Raw genomic sequence first — 21806 nt, 5'->3', positions numbered from 1 at the left:
GTGACTGGCAGAATCCACTGAAAGCTGAGTCTAATACTATTTAGAAACTAAAGCACAATAAGACTACCGACAGGAAAAGAAAAGACGACCTATCATAACTTTTTAGTTATATCTAAGAAATACCAGGAATTTCACTTTTGCATGACTGACACCAGAATAAGCCCTTGCACTACTGCTACAACCACTTTGAATTCAGGCTATGAAGAAGCTGCCTTTGGGTCACCAATTGCACACAGATGATGATATGATCTATAAACTGTTTTTTATATTGGAAAAGCTAGTATCAAACTATGTGTGCTCCAATAACACAGCAAGCTACATGGGTACAGCACATCAGACAGACATGCTTAGACCAGCAGTGTACCTGGCACTGGACAAGAGCATAGTTTTTCTACCACACCTGCAAGTATGGTACATCGGGTTCATATGCCAAGACGGCCACATCAGCCAGATGACACTTCATGTCTGTAATTAAAATATATGTGGCAGTGGAGGTCTGCAGAATGTGTAGCCAAAGATCAGAGCCACACAAATTCCTCACTCTGCATACTAAATAGGAGGCTGATCTACATTATTTCAAAGAAATACTAGGAATATCTGACACGAAGACGGTTACTGACTGCTTTTCCTACTATTCTGTGCTATGCAGACAGTGATGGCTGTAGTTTGTATTGAAATGACTGAGTGAGGATGAAAGCAAAATTAGCTCCAGCCATAAACCAGGTGGCCCTCTTCAAATCAAAGCAGATGCAATTAACAGAAAAGCCTATGAGATGTCAGCTCTTATGACAAACACAACTCCAATCTCGAATACTGCCTTCTCTTTTCAGTCATGCCAAAGCATCTTGAGCTTGATCTTCAGCATTCCCTACTAAATCAAGTCATATATGTCTTTTAAGCAGCAAATGTGTATCACGACAAACTATTGCAGTATTTATGATGTAAGGAAAGTGGCCCTGAGGCCTAAAGAGACACACAAGCAGCTTTTTTTTTGCCTGTCAGAACATGAACGCTTGTTTTCAAAGGTAAAAAAAAAAAAAAAAAAAAAAAAAAAAAAAAAAAAAAAAAAAAACAAAAAAAACCACTACAGTAATATTTAAATGCACCCCAAAATGCATAGACCTCTAACCAAACAGTAACATCGTTATCTTTCTCCTGGGAGTAAAACCAAGTTTCAGGTATAGAAAATGCCATTTTCTGGCTATGAAATCAACTTCAGCAGAATATTATGTACTGGCAAAAGTCCCAGATTCACCTATGCCAAATATTCACAAAGTGCAGCTTGAGGAGCTCTGAATCAGAGCTCTTTACCCGCATGCTTTAGTTTCTCTTCTAGACATGGCTGACTGAGATTAATTATTCTAACACGACAGAGCCCAAATCGACTATTCTTTTTGAACACACATAGGAATTTCCAGTTTTGTTCCTCAGAGGCATTCTGTCCTCCCCATTTTATACAGTCTTTGAAGTACCATCACACTGTTGCAACAAAAGATGTCATTTCTCCCTAGAACGCAGTGTCCTGTACAGGGCAGTCAACAGGAGCCGATGAACTACAGCAGCGGAGATTAAACTGCAGCTGTGTAAAGGATTTGTAGAAGAATTCTTAACACTAAAAAGGCATGTCTTAAAGAGTGCATGGTGCAATAAAACTGCAAACAAAAAGCCCCCTAGCAAACTCCAAGCAAAATTTCTGATACTTTTCCAAATGCTAATTTAGCCTTTGAACTAATTCTTTAGTGCATCTGACGTGGTTTATTTTGCTATTCTGAAACTGTTGCAGTAGAAACACAACAGGCATTTTGACGAATTGTAAGCGTGCCTGTAGCGCTCAGCCAAGAACGGTATGGAATATTTTCATGTTGTAGTTAGGACTGATTAGAGAGCAAAAGTGGGCAGCTGAAATGCCAAGGTGTAAGCATCGGGTCTTCATTCCCCTTTTTCAGCCTGCCTGACCAACTAGATTACCACCGAGGTTACCCGCAGCTACGCCCACAACAGCAATCCCCCCGTGGACTACAATCCCTCTGCCTGCTCGAGGCAGAGATCATCTGCTGCTGCTGGCTCCCCTGCTGCTGAACAAGTCTCCATCCTGGCAGATGCTTCTGCTTTTCACAAGCCACTGACAGTCTAATGGCCCCATTTCTTCTACCTCCTGGGACCCCCAACCATCTGCTTCTTTCAAGGGAAGCTGAGGGAACCACGTACACAGTAACTACTCTTTTCTTTCGAGTTCTGCCTTCTTGTCACACCACAATGACTGAATAAAGCAGAAACCCTACAAAGGTAAACGGTCCTAAAACAACCGACGAGTCTACCACTTAGTCTTTGAAAGAGACTAATGCCGTATGGTTCCCAAATACCTCGAGGTGATTCTAGAAATACAGACCAGAGCGAACAGAAAATTCCTAGACGGTCTCAATCTTCTTCTGCAGGACAGCACTGATACGCCTTGAAAGATATAAAGCAGTACAGTTCCTGCTTGTACATTCTGTGACTTGGGCCAGAACCCTTATCCTTACATACTTAAGTTTCAGAACAAAAACAAAATGATGGATGTATATGACAATTAGAGAATATTCAGAAATCAAAGTAAAATAACAGAATTTCATAAAGTGAACTGTGCTTAACTGCCACTAATCACTCTCTCTGGTCCATGTGCAAGTTGTCACCCAAACTCCATCGCGCAGCCATTCACCAGCAGATGGTAGCAGCCTGCTTGTCACTTGTGAAGGAATTACGGCGTTCTTAGCCAGGGAAACAGCACTCGCGCTCTCATGGGAGGAGAAATTCCTTTCGCTCTGTAAGCAGCCTGCTTAGCCTCCTCTGCTTGAAAGAGCTGAGGGCTGGTACTTGGAGCGTGCTCCCAACGGGAGGTGCCAATGGACAGTAATCATTGCCAGGCATCTAATCACCTCCTGGCTCAAATTTAAAAAAAAGAAAAGGAAAAAAAAAAAAAGGCAGAGCAACAATTGATTCAGAGGTCCTATCCCCACAATTCATTTCTAGCCACAAAGCACGTAAATCTCACTCAAAACAGGCTGAGGAGACTGAAAAGTGCAACTTGGAAGAGACACTCCACCCCTTGAACTGAATTATCCATAGTGTTAAAGCCAGTCACGCTGCCTCTGCCTCCTCGTGCTATCAGCAGCCCATTTCTTCCTTGCTATAGCTCATCAATCTCTGTCTACCAAAACGAAGTAACACCCAACTTGAGAGTGTGGAAAGCATGGGAACAGCTACCGCAGCATTAGCAGAGCTGCTCTGATTCATTCAAAATATTTAAACATACTGTAATTGTATTTCCTTTGCTTTAAGGGTGTTTTTTCCCCTGCAATATTTGTTCCTTCCTTACTACAAGAGTAAACTCTTCAGACAGTACACTGCTCTAAATAAAAAGGTGTGTGTATTGCGGTCACCTGCTTGTCCTCCGTCAAATTTGTACCACATAGATGTTGGCCCATAAACCTGTCTTAGCTATGTGACCACCCCCTTCTTCCCAACCAAGCACAGCTGCTTAGACTTGTGAAGAAAGTGATCCAAGCTGCCCAAAAAATACAGTGCGTACCTCTTCCCTTTGGCTCTGCGCTGACACAGATAATGTCTTTGTCTGAGCACACTGAAATCCCACTGACTGCTGAGTGGAAAAAGCTTTACTGATGGGAGGCTGGGAGCCAACAACCTAGCCATCAGGAGCCTTTTTAACACAGCTTTCTGACATGTTCTGAGGAATAGCAGGAATAGCTGCTTACAAGCGGAAATGAACTGTTTCAGCCTAACATTGCAATGTAAGGCATTTTCAGATGATTTTTCCACTGTTATTCTTGTGAAGCAATTACCAAAGCTATTTCAACAAGGACATTCACACTAGATACCACTGGGTTATGTTTTCTACTGTCTATAATCCAAAAAGGTTTTCTTCTTGTGGATCAGTTACTTCTTTCAGTTTGTTCACCAATGCTCCACACTCAAGCCTCATTCCAAAAGCCCTTCTTCCTAGCACCGTTTTTGCCTTTGCTTTCTTTTTTTCTTCCCTTTCTCTTTGCTTTGCTTTGCTTTCTAGGTATCTCCTTGTTTTTCCCTTTGTGCATGTCCTCCCACTATCAGGGAATACATAAATGGAATGAAATGGCAAGCAACAACTAAAGGTTCCACAGGAAGGAAAATAAGGAAAAAATGAAATAGATGTTGTATTAATTATGCAGGTACAAGCCTTGACTTTACATGTTAGCTGCATTTTTCCACACTTTCCTCTTCCTCTATTTAAATTCTGTGTTTTTAGGAGAAGAAGTGCTTTTGTATGATTTCAGAGTGCAGTTACAACATTATGAAGTAGGACCTTCTTCCGACTATTTCTGATTAAGCAGCTGGCAGGCTCGGCAGAGCACTCAGATTTAATATCCAGGCGAAAGGGCAGGCCACAGAGTCGGCAGGCAGGAGCATTCGCTTTCCCTGGAAGCTGGCTACCAAGAGACACCGTACTCCAGCAAGCTCTGAGGAAAACTGCAAAACATTTGCTACCATAGGCAACAGTGAAAAGTAGAGTTAAAGATGTGTTACAGGAGAACGGAAGAAGTGATCTTGGAAGGCTGCTGTTGAAAGGTAATGAGATGTAAACAGAAGGAGGTGGGGTGACATTTTTAGGAACTAGGAGAGAAAAACAGCATTTTCAATTTGATGGGAAGGTACTGAAGAAGTTTAATGAAAAAAATTGCCTATGTGACTAGCACTAGGGGTAACAACGGCGTACTAAGGGATGCAGAATGATCACTTGCTATGTCTCTTCAAAACAAACAGAAGTTCTCCAAAACAGGCACAGAATATCAGAAAAAATGAATCTCACAATTGAAAAGAAACATCCTTATAAAGAGAAGTGCTTCAAATTTGCATTATTAAAAGGTATCTCTTGCCAATGATGATAGATCTCCTATAGCAAGCAAACCAAGTAATATTGAAGAAAAATAAACTAATCACTTAAGTAGAATCAGGCAGCTATTCTGAGCTCAAGCTATTCTGAGCTCAAACAACTTAAAACTAATTTAGATTTCAGCAAAGAGACATATTCATGAATTTGGAAATATCATCACTGTACTATAGAGCTGGATTAGGAAACAGTGAAGAGTCAGAACTGCAGTGCTGCATGGACTGCTGAAGCATGAAGAGAAGCTGCAGCTCAAAATGGATGGCATAGAAAAAAAAGAGAATACTAGAATTTTTAAAATGTTTTCAAAATGAGAAATCCTATTCAATATGTACAAAACTGATTAAAATATAACAGAAGCACTGTAAATGAAGAAAGAACAGAATTTTCTATTCTCCTCAACTTGGTGGAAAAAAGAAGTAACAAGGAAAGAAATAAACTGCTAGTTTTGACAAGCAAAGGTTTGCCAGCACAGCTTTCTATGGTCCTATGCTGACACTGAAACTATTCCACTTTATTCAAGACAGAATCTCCAAAATGGAGTGAACAATAGGTTACAAAATCTGCAGACTTTGCAAAGTTATTCTAGGTAGTCAAATCTCAAACTCATGTCAAAGAGCTGCAAAAAAGATCTCACCATGCTAGATGATTAGATGATAGAAAGGAAATGAAACTTGGTAAGTCCAAAGTGACACACACAGGTAAAAATAATTTCACCTATACATATAAAAGCTGATAGACTCTAAATCAGCTATTACTACTCATGAAAAGATAGTAAGAGTCATCCTAGATCGAGTTCTGAAAACATCACTTCAGTCCCTGCAACTGTGAAAAAGACAGAACATAAGGAATTACTGGGAAAAGAAATCTATAATGAAATCAAAACCATCATTATGTCTGCGCATCACTGTAGCATCCTGGTGTCTTGAATACTGTATATGGTCCTGGTCACCTCATCAGTACAAGAACAGGACAGATGAGAAAAAAAATATACAGGAAGACCACAGAGATAATGAGAAGCACAAGGAAGTTCCATATGAGAACAGACTAAAGGGAAAAGAGGGAACAGAAGGAGGGCACAAATTGAGATCAATAAAATCAAGTATGGCGTTCACAAGGCAAAGAAGTAGGAGCAAGTAACGCAATCATCAGGCAACTGGTTTAGAACTTAAAATAAACCTGTTTTTTCACACAGCAAATAGTTAATCTGTAAAACTCACTGCCCAAGAACGCTGTACTAGCTTAAAGCATGAGGGAGTTCAGAAAGAGATTAGACGAATGTGTCAAGCACAGGTGTTTCAGTGCCTGCTGAACACAGCGATACGAAAGACACTGCTGTGACAACTGAAAGCTGGGAGAAAATACTCAGGAGAAGAACGACTCTGTACATGCCTGGTGTATTACACGTCTCCCAAGATAACTGCTCTTGGCCACTGCTGGAGACAGGATACCACAACAAAACATTTCCTTCTTGTCCAGCAAAGCAGTTCTTCCGCAGACCCGCAGATCTGATTGTGGAATTTCACAATGGACAACAACAAAACTCCTGATGATTAAAAAGAATATATGCACCCAGAAAACACACCGTAAGGCAATAAAATGCAGTTTTTCAGACTTTTCAGTCTAACCCCCAGAACAGGAAGGGAAGGCTCAGCAAAACCATAATGCTATATAAAAGGGCTGAAATGTGATCTCAGAGATAAATTCACTATCAGTGACCAAAAGCTTAAACGTACATGAAGATACTCTACAAGATGACATTGGTAAAAAGCTGAGAAAGTCATGGAGAACACTGAACCCTCCCCGCTCCTCAAAAACTGAAAAGAGAAAAAAAAGGGGGGGGGGGAGAAAAAAAGAAAGGACCAAGCGCGTAACTAGACTAGAAGAAAGGTCAGACACTTCAAGAGTAAACTGAAAGTTAGCTAGAATAGATTTAGCAAAAGTAACAAAAAAACATCAATAACTTAAAATGATAATGAAAAAGCATGTTTAATTTTAAATTAAACGGGCTAAATTTTAGTAACCAATACATATCATAAGAGATGTAATTTCAAACTAAAAGAATAAATAGACTAGTGGGTCCAAGAAGACAAAACATGTATAAATCTTGTTTCCTTTGATGACGAAGAATCAGCTTGAACAAGAGAAGCACTTCAGATAACCATGTACAAGTACTGGGGGCCTAGAATTTGTGAGTCTATCTGAAAAAAACACAGTTTATGTTATCTTGGGTACTCATTTGGGGACTTAAATGTGTAAGAGTAAATGGAATTTTGTTAAGAAAAGGTCTGAAAAATAGAATAACTGACTTAAAAGATAAAATAGAAATTCAAATTTTGAAGAAGTGATTATGTGATGAGATACACAGTTATGGGAACAGCATACTTCAGCAAGGCTTCTCACACTGTCTCCCATAACATCCTCCTAGCGATGCTCAGGAAGTGTGGGTTAGACGAGGGGACAGTGAGGTGGATTGAGAACTGGCTGAAAGGCAGAGCTCAGAGGGTTGTCGTCAGTGGCACAGAGTCTAGTTGGAAGCCTGCGGCTAGTGGCGTCCCCCAGGGCTCAGTACTGGGTCCAGTCTTGTTCAACTTCTTCATCAATGACCTGGATGAGGGGACGGAGTGCCTCCTCAGCGAGTTTGCTGATCATACCAAGCTGGGAGGAGTAGCTGATACACCAGAGGGCTGTGCTGCCCTTCAGAGAGACCTGGACAGGCTGGAGAGGTGGGCGGAGAGCAACCTCCTGAGGTTCAGCAAGGGCAAGTGCAGGGTCCTGCTCCTAGGAATAACCCCCATTCACCAGTACAAGCTGGGGGCTGACCTTCTGGAGAGCGGCTCTGCAGAGAAGGACCTGGGAGTGCTGGTGGATGACAGATTGACCATGAGCCAGCAATGTGCCCCTGCGGCCAAGAAAGCCAATGGTCTCCAGGGGTACATTAGGAAGAGTGTTGCCAGCAGGTCGAGGGAGGTGATCCTGCCCCTCTGCTCAGCCCTGGTGAGGCCTCATCTTGAGTATTGTGTCCAGTTCTGGGCTCCCCAGTACAAGAGAGACATGGAGCTACTGGAGAGAGTCCAGCATAGGGCTACAGGGATGATCAGAGGGCTGGAGCATCTGCCCTATGGGGAACAGCTGTGAGAGCTGGGCCTGTTTAGCCTGGGGAAGAGAAGACTGAGGGGGGATCTGATCAACGTGTATAAGTACCTGAAGGGAGGGTGTCAAGGGGACGGGGCCAAACTCTTTTCAGTTATGCCATGTGACAGGACAAGAGGCAATGGGCAGAAACTGAAGCACATGAAGTTCCGCCTGAACGTGGGGAAGGGGAATTTCTTCACTGTGTGAGTGACAGAGCACTGGCACAGGTTGCCCAGAGAGGTGGTGGAGTCTCCTTCTCTGGAGATCTTCAAGGCCTGCCTGGATGCAACCCTGTCTAACATGCTCTAGGTGACCCTGCTGAGCAGGGGGGTTGGACTAGATGGTCTCCAGAGGTCCCTTCCAACCTTACTGATTCTATGATACTAAAGTTAAGTAGAATGAAGGCAGAGCACAACGGCCTAGGATAAAATAACGACAAGTTAACTACGTTTGAGGCATAAGAAAGAGGAAGCCTGCAGGTAAATGTTAAGGAAGAACGTATATGAAAACGATGTTTTAGGAAAAAAATTAACACTATTTCAAGTGGATGTTAACTCATTAATAAGGATGCAATTTCTTAAATTAAGACCTAAAAAAATGACCCTACTGCATGGCTAAAGTATATTCAATTGCAAATAAGAATAGGTCAAAAAGGTCCCAAAGATCATCTTACTGCAAAATGAACCACCTACCTCTCTAGAAGAAGCACAAGTCTGCACCAAATAAAAACGGCACTGCTTGATACTTTTAAAGAAGAGACAACAGCAACGAGAGCTCCGATGAGGACTGCTGAGGGAATAGTTAGTGGCAGAGCTTGAAGGAGAAGATGAGCAGAATGCGAAGCGCAGACAAGCATTCCTGAGGTCCACTGGTGCCTGCTGCTACTACTCAGTGAAAACAGCTGCAGATCAGCAGCAACAGCAAGTGAAATTAATCCAAGAGAGATGGAAAAGGTGCAATACTTAGGGAAAGAGAAATGAGTAGGAGTCAATACATCCCTTCTTAAGGGTGAGTTGTCAAGTAACACATTAATCTTAAAAAAAAATGAAGAAAAATTAAAGTATAAGTTTATGAACTACAGCAAAAATAATCAATAGTTAAAGAAAACTAAACAGATTAGTAATGTACATTGATGAAAAAGCCTCAGAGAGAGAGGAGATGTTTTACGAAAAATAATGTCTGCTGGCCAAAAATCTGAATGAGCTTCAAAAGAAATATGTTATTTCACTATCCAGTAATAATCAGCAAAAAACCTGCAAACCATGACATACGTGCTGCTCGCACTGCCTATTACAATAGCAAGCAACTACTTTTCATGAATTCTAAACTGAGGCTATTCAAAAATACCCAGGAGCACTAGGCTTGCCCAAGACCCACAACGCTGAGAAAAACTTCAGATGAACTAGTAGCTTTCAGAAGTGGCAGCAAACATAAATAGCAGCAGAAGTCCAAGGCTGGATGCCATTCCAGCCGAACACTACCAAACAGCTGAGGTAGTGCCAGGAGTTTCCTTAAAGGATGAATTTAATGTTGTTCCACTGGGGAAACAACTTCCTCTGTCTAAGGATTAAGGACTATGTCGTTCTCCCCAGATTTGAAGGGGAAAAGGAATTAATGAAGGTCTTTTAAGCACAGACCATCACCGAGTCACGATAAAAAGGCAATGATGTTAGCTAGCTATTTGCAAGCCACACTTTCGGTTTATATAAGCCTAAATCAAACTATACTAAGATAGAAAGGACTGGTACTAGCTCTAGAATACTAGAAATAAGCCACTGTATGAGATCGAAAGGAAATTTGATTCTTTTTTCACCTGAAGGAAGAGAAGGATAAGGGTCTCTGTTTTAAGTGTTATTATAGGCAAGCATACTCTCTTCTCACTTCTTATCCCTCCATTTGCTGAAGGCTGTTGCCCAAAACTAGAAGTGTAAGACAGCAATAAAGTCTTCCTGGTTAGACAGCTTCACAGCTTCAGAAGGGAGAATTCCTCTTTTGGCATTAGCCTTGAAGCTATTTGTCCAGAAAACTAAATTTACTGGCATCTTATTTGAAATTGCTGTTCCTCATGAACCGTCCCTGCATATACCTGCTTGGAGGAGTAGCACCACGTGGCATCACTAAAGAACGTCTGTTCTCCCCCTAACAATAATGTATGACGCTTCAAAGGAGGAGGAATAATTAAATTTAAGTATAGGAATAAAAATTGTGTAAAAAACACATAAAATACTTTTATATTCCTACAATGTGAGTATTGGAAATTGTCTAATCCAACTCAAACAATTTACTAAAATTAACATCTAAACAAATTCTTCATTTGCCAGTTTCACATTGTGGCAACCTTGAAATTTTAGTCATAATTTAATTTGACGTGTCCTTCCTCCAGAAAACAGGTGACAATTAAATTTAACAATGATTTTACTCATGGTACCAGTACATTCAGGTCAGATTTAACTTTCTTTAAGAAAAGCCCAAACTATTATCAGACAAACACATAACAGAAAATTATTTTCTTCTGTAGACCTGCCTCTAAATGATATATGAACAAACTTTAAAGTGATTTAAGTTGCATCTTCTATGCAACTAAAATATGCAACCTCATATCACCTCCCTAATTTTACAATTTAATTAGCAACATCTGACAACTTTAAAACATACCATACTTTCAATTTTTAAAGTGCCCTCCAAATTTGTCTGAATGGTCACAAAATCAGTGTTTTTTAATTTTACAGAATTATTTCTGGTCTTGACAGACTTGTCAAAGGCAATATAAGGAGTTTTTGACAGTGTAGGGATGGGGTTTGAAAAGTTCGTGGCTCTCCCAGAACTGAACTCCAGAACTGAACTGAAGCTGCTTTTTTTCAGATTAGAGAAACAGTTTGTTTAAAGAAAAGTTCTCCTTTCAGTGACTCATGCAAGGACACTCCCCTCCTTTTTCTCTCCTTTACTATTAAGTCGTTTCTTGAAGTTGCCCATTCTTTTTTAAGAACCAACCCATTTCTTCTCAGCAAGCTTAACTTCTTGCTAGTAAAAAGAGTGAAGTAAGGTGCTAGAGACGCAGTAAAGCTGCAGCTGACAACAGTGCAGCGCAAAGTAACAGTAGCACCATATTTTGTCAAGTCAAGCCAGGAGAACAAGACAAATACATGGCTAAGTTAGAACTACGGGACCTAACTGCAAATCAAAATAAAACGTGAAAGGAGTGAAAGACAGAAAGAAATACTCACTAATAAGCAAAAATAATATAAACAATTTTTAAAATTAACCTTTAATGTTTTCTTAAACACAAGGAAAGCTTTGGATGCAGACAATAATTAGCTAGCTGAGGTAAGACTGAAGCGTATCTACGCTACAGCCAGTTGTACAGCCAGACCTCAGGAAGAGGCACTGACTATTTTTAACGCAACCAGCCCAGGTACCGACAGCCAGCGCAGCTGCAGCACACAGACCTCTCGGGGGCCTTGGCCACTCCACCGCTTGCGTCTTGCGTAGGTTTAGTAGCTTATGCTAAGCTGTTATGCCTACTCTCACCAAAACCCCAGCAGACCTGAGGATAACTTAAGCTGATTTATACGATCAGAATCACACCCTGAACGCTGCAAGGAGAATTGCTCAAAAGAAATCACAGCTATTTTGGGCCTTCTGAGTGAAGAGAAACGCCTGCTTTGGGTCAGTCTGGCTGGCAAACCAGGCTGGAGGAAGGGAGGGAGCATCTGGTCCCTAAGGCTTCTAGATCAGGGAATGGAGGGAAAAAAAACCCTGTCTTTTCACATATCTAGACAATTAGACAGCTGCACCTCATTTCAGTAATAGAAGCTGCAAAACTGTATACACTTAAGAACCACCTTAGATAAATTTTTAAAAGTGCCTTTTATTGAATTTATTGATTTGTGTAACCAGTAATACTACGCCAGAAAAAACAACTTTCTTTCTGAGGTCACAGTCTTGACCAGTCCGCTAACTTCCAGATAGTTTTAACGTATCATTTTCTGATTGCACGGTCTCGTGCCCCATCCTACCCCTGGCTGTGCCTTTTCCCTACCCTCCGTACAGACAGCGCTGACACTAAGCTCTAAGAAAGCTGGTCCTGCCAAGAATTAGTTTTATATAGGGGAAAAAAAGGAAAAAAAAAAAAAAAAAAAAAGAAAGAAAGAAAAAAGAAAGAAAACAAGTTTGCAGGCCACTAAGCTACCTGCATTACTTCAGGTAGTCACAGAGCAGCAGTGCTGGGAGACGGGAAGGGGTGGGCAAACAGAAAGGCTCCCGACCAGCCTAAGTTACCAGGGAAGTTCATCTTCAGAGCAGACTCTTCAGTGGAGCAGGAATGGTTTATCAGGGCTGCTCTGCTCTCTTGCAGTCCCCTTCCCTCAGCATTCACCAGCTACACTTCTACCCTTTCCCTACCCCCGTTTTTGGTTACCCCATCTTACTCTACGGTAGCTTCCCCTACCCTGAAGTCATCCTTCCCCTCGCTCAGCACACCGTGGCACAAAGCCATCAAGGACTGGTATCACAGGGGCAACAGGGGATTTTTGTCAAGTTTAGCAAGGGATTCGGAGGAGAATTTTTAGTAGTGGCAAGGAATGGGATAAGACTGCAAATCTGTAGGAGGAGAAACCAGCACTACCGTGAGGGCAGAAGGCTTTAAAAGGCTCTTTGAGGAAGAAGATTATTTTGCTAGCTCCCCAGACGAGGACAAAGCCACAGCCTATCTTCGTGTCTTCGGTCTTCCTGCTCCTGCTTCACTTTCCTGCTCAACTCTACAGTAGGAAGGGAGGGGGGAAACCAGAATTCACATCCCCGTATTCCCCTAACACCTCTGTGCCTGCATCTCCAGCTACACACCCTCTCAACACGGCTCAATCCACTTACGCTAGCCCATAGCTTTAGCAATACAAGACTGCTGTTAAGTGCTAATTGCTTACTAATGAAAACTAATCATCATGCAATTAAACTTTAATCACTAAGCAGCTGGCTGGGATCCAATCCATAACAATGAAGGTTCATTAATAACTTTTTTTCAAGTCCTCTATCCATGAAGACTATCCTATACTTCATACAGACTCCACAGAGATGTACAAAATTCAGTTTGAAAATATTTCCTATGCTATGGAGAAAAAAAAAAAGAAAAAATAGAATACAACAGTCTAAGAATAACATAGTTTAGATTAGGGGGAAAGGAGTGTTTTAAGATTCGGAAAGCCTAGACTCAATTCCTGGCTTCCTTCATGACCTCAAGCAAGATGCTGCAGCACAGACAGAACAGAACCTCTTTTCTCTGACTCTTGTCTGCTTGGAGTAACAGTGTCTGCCAAGTTTTAATTTTGCTACAGCTTCTAAAATTACTACATGAATACTAGTCCCACTTGAGTTTTATTTTTACTCATCCTTCTAAATCCAGAGAAATTATTCTGACCTACTTCAGAACACATTTGTCACTTTTCCTCTAACTAAAAACAGGTATTGGGGTTATATAACTAGGTTTATAATGGACAGCTAGATGGAAAATTTACCTTTGAAATGACAAAAATTCAAAAATTTTCTATTTGTATTTAAAAAAGTCTTATACCACAGAATTGAGGAACTCTGACCTGCAGCATTCCTATCCCAGCTTGCCTACTGCACTAAGCATTATGCTCATATAGCTTTTTAGGAACTCAGTTTGCTTTGTCGTGTTTGAAGAGTTTTCCTTTATTATGCATGGTCGAATATTAGTATAGCTGAAGTATTATTTTTGCTTACTCAGTGAACAAAGGCTTCAGGATAACATTTATTTTAAAAATAAAACAGAGAAACTGTATAATATTTTATTTAAAAAGCCTTACCAAAGATAGAACATAACTTTAATAATCCATGCAATATTTTATGACAGAAAGCCATGAATTCGGATCTCTAGAAATTAACCTCTTATCAAACGGACCAAGCAAAGAAAAATTAAAAACAAAGTTTCTCGCAAAACAGGAAAACTGTTTTTAAAAGTACACTTTTGCCCAGCTATAATTAATTAAAGGCTATTTAAAATATGGCAGTGCACAGCAGAGTAAGTTTCTCAAGTTTTTGAAGGTCTTTCAGTACCTATCTGCTAGCGTTCTTCTACTGAGGTTACAGAGATACAGCTCAAGTGACTGTCATCTGCAACCTGAACAGGAAGGAGCCATCACTCAAGTCCAGTCCGAAATAAAGGAATTTAAAAAACAACCAACACCCTTCTCCCAAACTGCTGGGAAACTTAGAATTTTGTCAGTACATTTTTTTTTAAAAAAAACAACCTAAAAATACATTTAAATGGATGGTTATTTACTCACTATTGAGAATTTAGCAACAGTTTGGCATCTCTACAGTAACAAAGTAACTTAAAAGCCCATAGAGAGAAAAACAAACAAACAAACAAACAAAACTATGCAAGTTTGTGGATAGTCAGACAAAAAGCTCCAAAGCTTTTTTAAGAAATCACCTGTACAGAAACCTCCTCACTCTCATCTGGAAGAATTTCTTTGAAATTATTTGAATACATTTTTAAATTAAAATTATGCATGGATTTTTGAGGATCCCTGATGTTTTACAGAAAGGCCACAGCTATGGAATGAACATGCTGCATTTTACATACAAAATTTTCCAGTGCCCCTGGCTATAACTAACATTACGTGGTTAAACACTGTATTCTTTCCCAGCACTTTACTGTCAGTAAATTTATTTTCCACTTCTCTTGCTCCACATACTAGACAAACAGTAAAATATAAAATCACATGTAAGGGCAGACATGACGCCCATACTGTGGGATAAATTATTGGCAACGGAATCAGCTAGTAAAGATGCACAAAAATCACTTCCCTGTCTACCTTTCTTCTTCTCTCTGCCACTATTCAAAAGGTTGATATGGAGAAATCTTTCCTCCTTTCCCAATACCATCTTTACATCTGAGACCTCAACTAAGGTGTCCTTCCTGCCATTTATAATCCATGATCATCAATATACTGCACCAGGTTCAGCTGATTTTTATTCACAAGAAGGGTAAGGGAAACAGGTTTCATCTCCCAAATGTAATCAATGGCTTCCAGTCACCGAATATACCGAAATATATGCATCAGAAGTGTAGACGTGGATTCTGTCTGCTCACCAGTTTGGCAGCTGATCCTGTATCATATCCTGGTATTAGCTCAAAACAGCTCTGTGTACTACAAAGAGCTCTAGCACTAGTCATTCGCACTTCTAGGTCCCTACCAGAGGCAGGCGATGAACTGAGCTACATCAGGGGCATCTATTAGGTTCTCGTCTCTATGGCGGCGTACTCCCTGCAAACCAGCAGTCACGACAGCACGCGAGAATTTCAGCAGCACAGCAGATGGCAATGCCTTTCTGGGAAAGCAGAATCAGAAGTTCATTATTCAATGTGGCTTTCAGTATTTCTTCTCTACCAGAAATTTCAAGCTTTCTTATTTTCATAACATGGCAGAAGAACATTGAAGATGCTGCCATTTCTTGAAGAATGAAAATGAATGTTAGATTAATTTCACTGAGGGTCATCTTCAAGAAAGCAAGCATCTTTTCAGCTCAGACAACTGAGTATTTAGACATGGTCTGTGAAAACTAAGAACTCAGTCACTTGAAGGGTAATTGTACAAGGTGCCTTGCGATTCTGTGGCACTCCTGTTTTGGGGTTAAAGCACATTAAAAGCTGTTGACAGAGATAAAGATGGCAGACAATGTTCTCAATCTCCCCTTTTAAAATTACTGATAACATGTAGTTTTTAATCCATTACTCATTTCCCTTTCACCAGGGTGGAAAATTAACAAGTTCCAGTGTCAGTTCTTCCTACTCCAGAAATTCCTCCTTACTATTACAGGTTTGGGTGTAGGAAACAGTTTTTCCTTCCTGTATTTGTCAGGCATGTGAGCCTTTGAAGCAGTAAATTATTATTTCAGCTGAACCCTGACCCACTGCAGAACTTTACTTGATAGGCTTTTGGCAAACAAACAAACAAACAAACAAACAAAAAAACACGAAGGGAAAAACCAAGCCAGGTTCTGCACATTCTTCTTCTCTAAAAAGAAGGATAACGAATAAGAGGTCAAGATTCATCTCCTCACATTTAAAAAAAAAAACTGTGGCATTGTCTGACTATAACACTGTCAAGTGCTGGCATCACCTGGGCACAATTTTGTGTTGTGGCTGACTTGCGCTAATGGTTATAGCGACCATGGAAAAGGGCCCTCCCTATCAGACACAGCAAACATGGTCCACAGACTAAGCTGATTCAGCTGGCTGATCTGGCAGAAAGACACCCCACCCCAGGCTAGTCGTCCAACAGATTAGCTAGCTAAAAATTAACCCACTCTGCAACTGCCTAATTGGTAGATTCAGCGCAAACAACACAGTGGGAGCAAGCAGCTTGCAGAGAGAATGAAGTAGGGTCCCCCGCTTTTGACAGCAACTTGCTCTTAGCCTGGCTGAGGTGTAACAAAGCACATCTGTGCAAAATGAGGCGTTCAAACCAAAACTGACGCTTTCAGATTCTCAGTGCTACACTATTTAGCTTTATGGGGTTAGAAGCTGTTTTATTTCATTTTTTTTTCACAGAGGTAGCTAGCCTCCCACAATTTTCTCAGGCCACAGTGATTCCCTAACTTTGACATTTGATTAGCTACACAGTTAGGAACCTTTTAAAAGCATTTATTTACAGTGTGTAAGAAAATTTTTCTCAGACACTGATTTCCCAGATCTGAGAATATAAATAGCTTAATGCCTAGTGGTCTGTTTGGGGGTGGGGGGGAAGGGGGATTTCTGTAGAAATTTTCTGGGATTTTCTGTAGACAATTCTTATCTGTAGTAATTTCTATGTCTTTTATGACTCAGATTTCCACAAATACATGATCATTAGATCAACCAGCAGGCATCTTAAGTGGTCAATGACACCTTTCCTGTATGAGAACAGTTGTTCTCCATGAAGTCTAGATAGCATATATAAAACACGTCTCCATGAACTACCCTGCAAACTTCTAAAAAGGCATACTGGAAATGAGTCAGAAGCCTGCCACTGCCCAATAGTAATGAAAAACTCAAAGATCCAAGCATCAATTTGCAAAGAAAAGACATACATTTAGATGCTGAACTTCTCTGAGCCTATACGACTTTGGAGAAAGCTCTTAAAAACCATAATCAGACCATTCTAACAGCCTTGTTAAATATGTCAACTATCCTAAAACATGTAGCTTTATTCTCTTCAAGTAAACAACAGGCTTTCAAAGATAATCCATGAGGAGTCACACAGATAGCAAAATCCCAAATTAGTGAGAGAAAGCCCAGAATCACCTGCCGTTATGTATTAGATCATGAACAGATTTCACCCTTTACTGTTTGCTACTTCAAAGTTCTCCTGACTGAAACAACAGATGAGCCTTTCAGTAAAGAGCAGCACAGGACCTCATCTGGTACATAAGGATTAAAAGATTTCTCAGGCTGGGAATGAAGCAGGGAGGGCTAAAGCATTAAATTATTGAGACCTTTTAAAAGGGATCTTTATTGGGGGATAAACAAGTTTTCCTTTCACGAAGCACTGTCAGCAGAAACAAGAGTTAGATTTAACTTCACCAAGGTCAATTTTGAAAATGAAGAAAAGAAGAAGAGAAGATAAACAGGGCAGGAAACAGTTTTCTTAAAGATCTTTATAGTGAAGCATGTCCAACTGTTAGTTTTCTAAATCCACACATACAAAGAAATAGCCTGACATGACTAGGTGGATTGAGAACTGGCTGAAAGACAGAGCTCAGAGGGTTGCCATCAGTGGCGCAGTCTAGTTGGAAGCCTGCGGCTAGTGGCATCCCCCAGGGCTCAGTACTGGGTCCAGTCTTGTTCAACTTCTTCATCAATGACCTGGATGAGGGGACGGAGTGCCTCCTCAGCAAGTTTGCTGATGATACCAAGCTGGGAGGAGTGGCTGACACACCAGAGGGCTGTGCTGCCCTTCAGAGAGACCTGGACAGGCTGGAGAGGTGGGCGGAGAGCAACCTCCTGAGGTTCAGCAAGGGCAAGTGCAGGGTCCTGCTCCTAGGGAGGAATAACCCCCATGCACCAGTACAAGCTGGGGCCTGACCTTGTGGAGAGCAGCTCTGCAGAGAAGGACCTGGTGGTGTGCGGACAACAAGTTGACCATGAGCCAGCAATATGCTCTTGTGGCCAGGAAGACCAACAGTACCCTGGGGTATCTTAGAAAAGTGTTGCCAGCAGGTCGAGGGAGGTGATCCTGCCCCTCTGCTCAGCGCTAGTGAGGCCTCATCTCGAGTACTGTGTCCAGTTCTGGGCTCCCAAGTACAAGAGAGACATGGAGCTACTGGAGAGAGTCCAGCATAGGGCTATAAAGATGATCAGAGGGCTGGAGCACCTGCCCTATGAGGAATGGCTGCGAGAGCTGGGCCTGTTTAGCCTGGGGAAGAAAAGACTGAGAGGGGATCTTATTGATGTATACAAATACCCCTGCCCTCCAAGGTGTCAAGGAGACGGGGCCAAACTCTTTTCAGTGGTGCTAAGTGATACGTTAAGAGGCAACAGGCACAAATTGAAATGCAGTAAGTTCTACCCGAATATAAGGAAAAACTTCTTCACTGTGAGAGTGCCAGAACACTAGAACAGGTTGCCCAGAGAGGTTGTGGAGTTTCCTTCTCTGGAGATATTCAAAACCTGTCTGGACATGATCCTAACATGCTCTGCTTGTGCAGAGGTGTTGGACTAGATGATTTCCAGAGGTCCCTTCCAACCTCAACCATTCTGTGATTCTGTAATTAAGAACAGAAATGAAAAAAACCCTCCATAGGAAGGACACGAACGAACTAGATCTTCCCCAAGGAGGACCAGGTTCCCAGAGGTACTCTCAAACCTATTGCAGGAGTACCAGCCTTAAGGTTCCTAGCACCATGAGGTAAAGATCTTATCTTCAAATCATTTATGACATGTTTACTTAGCCCCAAAAATGGTGTCTACAATAATTAAAAGAGAGCTTTCTATGGGCAACGGGTTCATCCAGGACTATGCAGACATTTTTTTCCACTTCAAGACTTCAGTTAGCCTGAAAAAAAACAAGCTTGAAGAAGGTTAGTTAACATTCTTGCCTTATGTGGATTCTGAACTAAGGTGATACTCCATTTACACAGAATGTGTTACATATATGAATTATTCACTTCCAGGCTCACAACCCTTTATTTGCCATGAACTAATGTTTTCCCTTTCCCTAAACCAAAACTAAGACCTATTCTCCTGTGCTTGTGCAGACACATCCGTGTCTTCTCTCCTACTAGCAAGCAGCTACATGGTTTGCCAATGTCTACTTTTCCAAGCCTAACAGTGATGAACTGCATGTCAGAGGAAAGAAAAAAGATGCACTTGCAAAGTAAGGACAACGTAAAGAAAGAGCATATGCACCAAGCATAAGAAATCAGCTGTCTGAGCCAGAAGGCTGTCCTCAGGCAGCAGGGCAAAAGAGAGTCTAGTCGAACAGAGCCTTTCCACTGCCTGAGGATGGCTTGTGGCAGGTACACACCTCTTAATATCCTGAGTGCCAAGCTCATGAGGGGTGTAACCCTTTCCTAACCGAAGGGGGAGAGGATACACTGCTTCCATAGAAGAATCCAGTACTATGTTTTGCTACAATAGGCTTAAAGATTAACACTCAAATTCTACTAGGGAAAATAAAACTATTCCATTATTTGTGACAGAGGTAAAGGAGAAAGATGGATTACTCTGACACAGTGCAAAAGAGCCCAGCATTCAGCTAGGACATCTGTTATGCAGTACCTTGTACAAACACAAGCTCACAAAAAAGGTTCCTTCTCCTACCACTTTAAAATTAATTTTAAAAAATGGATTCAAACAAAACAGTTGTAAGCACTGAAAGGCCATGTATTAAATCTCATAAACAAAGAGTAAGTAGGCTTTCTTACAGCCTGAGATAGGAAAAAATAGAAAGAAATCCTTTTCAAGTTAAATGACAAGATTATGAATCTGAATGACAAGAAAATCAGAACAAGATGGCAGAGGATGGAGTGTGGAGGATGAAGATTAAAAGCTGAGTTTGAAGTGAGAGCCTGAGAACTCACAATGAATTAAAGAATAATTTTTAAGTTTGTGACAGATGAACATGAAACTGGAGCAAAAAAAAAGGGAAGCTCTACAAGTCTCTGGAATAAAGTGACTGGGTTACCAAAAGCTACCCAAAAGACACAGTATTCCAGGATACAGGGGAGAAAAGCAGAGGCAGAACTTTAGAGAAAGCCTACAAAAAGCTGCAATTGATAAACAGCCTCTGGGGGAAGTAGGGGAAAAAAAACAGAAAACAAAATATTAGGAAGAAATTCAGTAATCAAAAAAAGATACAGATGGGAAGCAGGTGGAACTACACTAAGAAAAGCACAGTTGATAGTGACAAATTTAGCTGACAGGGAAAGGAAAATGAAGTACTAGCTCTGAACTTTAGCTAGGAAGAGACCATAGTAAACAGTGATTACAATAGCATAGAGCACAATGGAAGACAGAGTGGAGGACAAGAGCACCAGACAATGCACTCAAAGAATTCAGAGATGAAAAAAGGGAAAGGAAATGAAGAGGTAGTTGCAAAGGCAAAAGAGGCCACAGGCTTTCTGTGCACGTTAAAAATGGGAAATACTCATGCCTACATGTACTGTGAGGAAAAGAAAAAAAAGGGGGCCCTAAAGTTGAACAAGTGATTAAAGGAAAGAGATAGAGAGAAAGGACAGGGTTTAAGGGAGATAAGGAGACATTATTGTATGGTGTCAAAAGGGCATTAAGAGGAGGAAGAAAAACCTGTTTGTGACAAGATGATCAGAACTGTTGGAAAAAAATGAAAGAGGAGAGGCCAAAGTGTATTCTGTCAGAAAAAGAGAGTCACAAAAACCTCATGCTGAGAAACAACTAGATGCCAAACAAAAAACACGCAAGCATCGTATGAAAGAAAAACATTGCAGAAAATGGGCTGTGACTTAACAAGTTTGATTAGGGCCAATCAGCATAGTCATGACATTTCTGCAAGGCATACCCCTTTTCAGGAACAAAAGCAACAGGTATCGCTGAGGGCAGCTCAAGTGGTTCAGGATTTGCCAGAGAAGGCATTTGCTTTAGGAAAAACAAGAATCACAAGTGTGACACATCCTCAGAGCAGGAAAAGGGGAAAAAAAACAGACCAGAGAGATCTGAATTCAAAATACTGGTGAACTACACGACATGTGAAAGCATGGTGACCTTGCAAGTGGGATCCAAATGACAGTGTGGATCCTCAAAGAAACCCTGGAATTATCAGAAATTTCAGCAGTCAGATCAGAAGGAGCACACAAGCACTGCTCGAAAAAAAACCCAAATGAGATTAACTGTCTTTGTTTAATGGAAAACTAGAAATAAGAATGCAGGCCAAATGAAGTTAGGGCAAAGCAGCATGTAATTACTGTCAAAAAAACAGTGCACATGAAGCCAGGAATCAAACTCAAAGAGGAAGGCTCACGGGGAGGAAATGAGCATAGAGTATGTGACAATGGTGAGGGAAGAGAAGAGAAAAAATGAATCTCGAGACTGCTTAGAACAGGAAGAATCTGAAGGCAACAGAAAAAGCAGTCTAGCCCCTCTTCCACAGTCTGGCCCAGGACAGAAAGCACAATGAGAAAGGTAACAGCAAATGCAGGGGGGCAGCATACTGATGACAGCTAAGATAAAGCCACATAGCTGTGGTTTTGAGATACCAGTTTCTGTCTCAGA

General features: G+C 41.1%; 1 protein-coding gene across 6 annotated transcripts in view; it reads right to left on the bottom strand.

The window, feature by feature from the left end:
- Positions 1–21806, bottom strand: part of TCF20 (transcription factor 20) — a 134539-nt gene that overhangs the window by 16601 nt on the left and 96132 nt on the right. The window lies entirely within an intron of this gene.

This window comes from Rhea pennata, chromosome 1 (assembly GCF_028389875.1).
Source record: "Rhea pennata isolate bPtePen1 chromosome 1, bPtePen1.pri, whole genome shotgun sequence".
Classification (NCBI taxonomy): domain Eukaryota; kingdom Metazoa; phylum Chordata; class Aves; order Rheiformes; family Rheidae; genus Rhea; species Rhea pennata.
The sequence above is the reverse complement of the archived record's forward strand: the minus strand, read 5'-3'. Positions and strand labels throughout refer to the sequence as shown.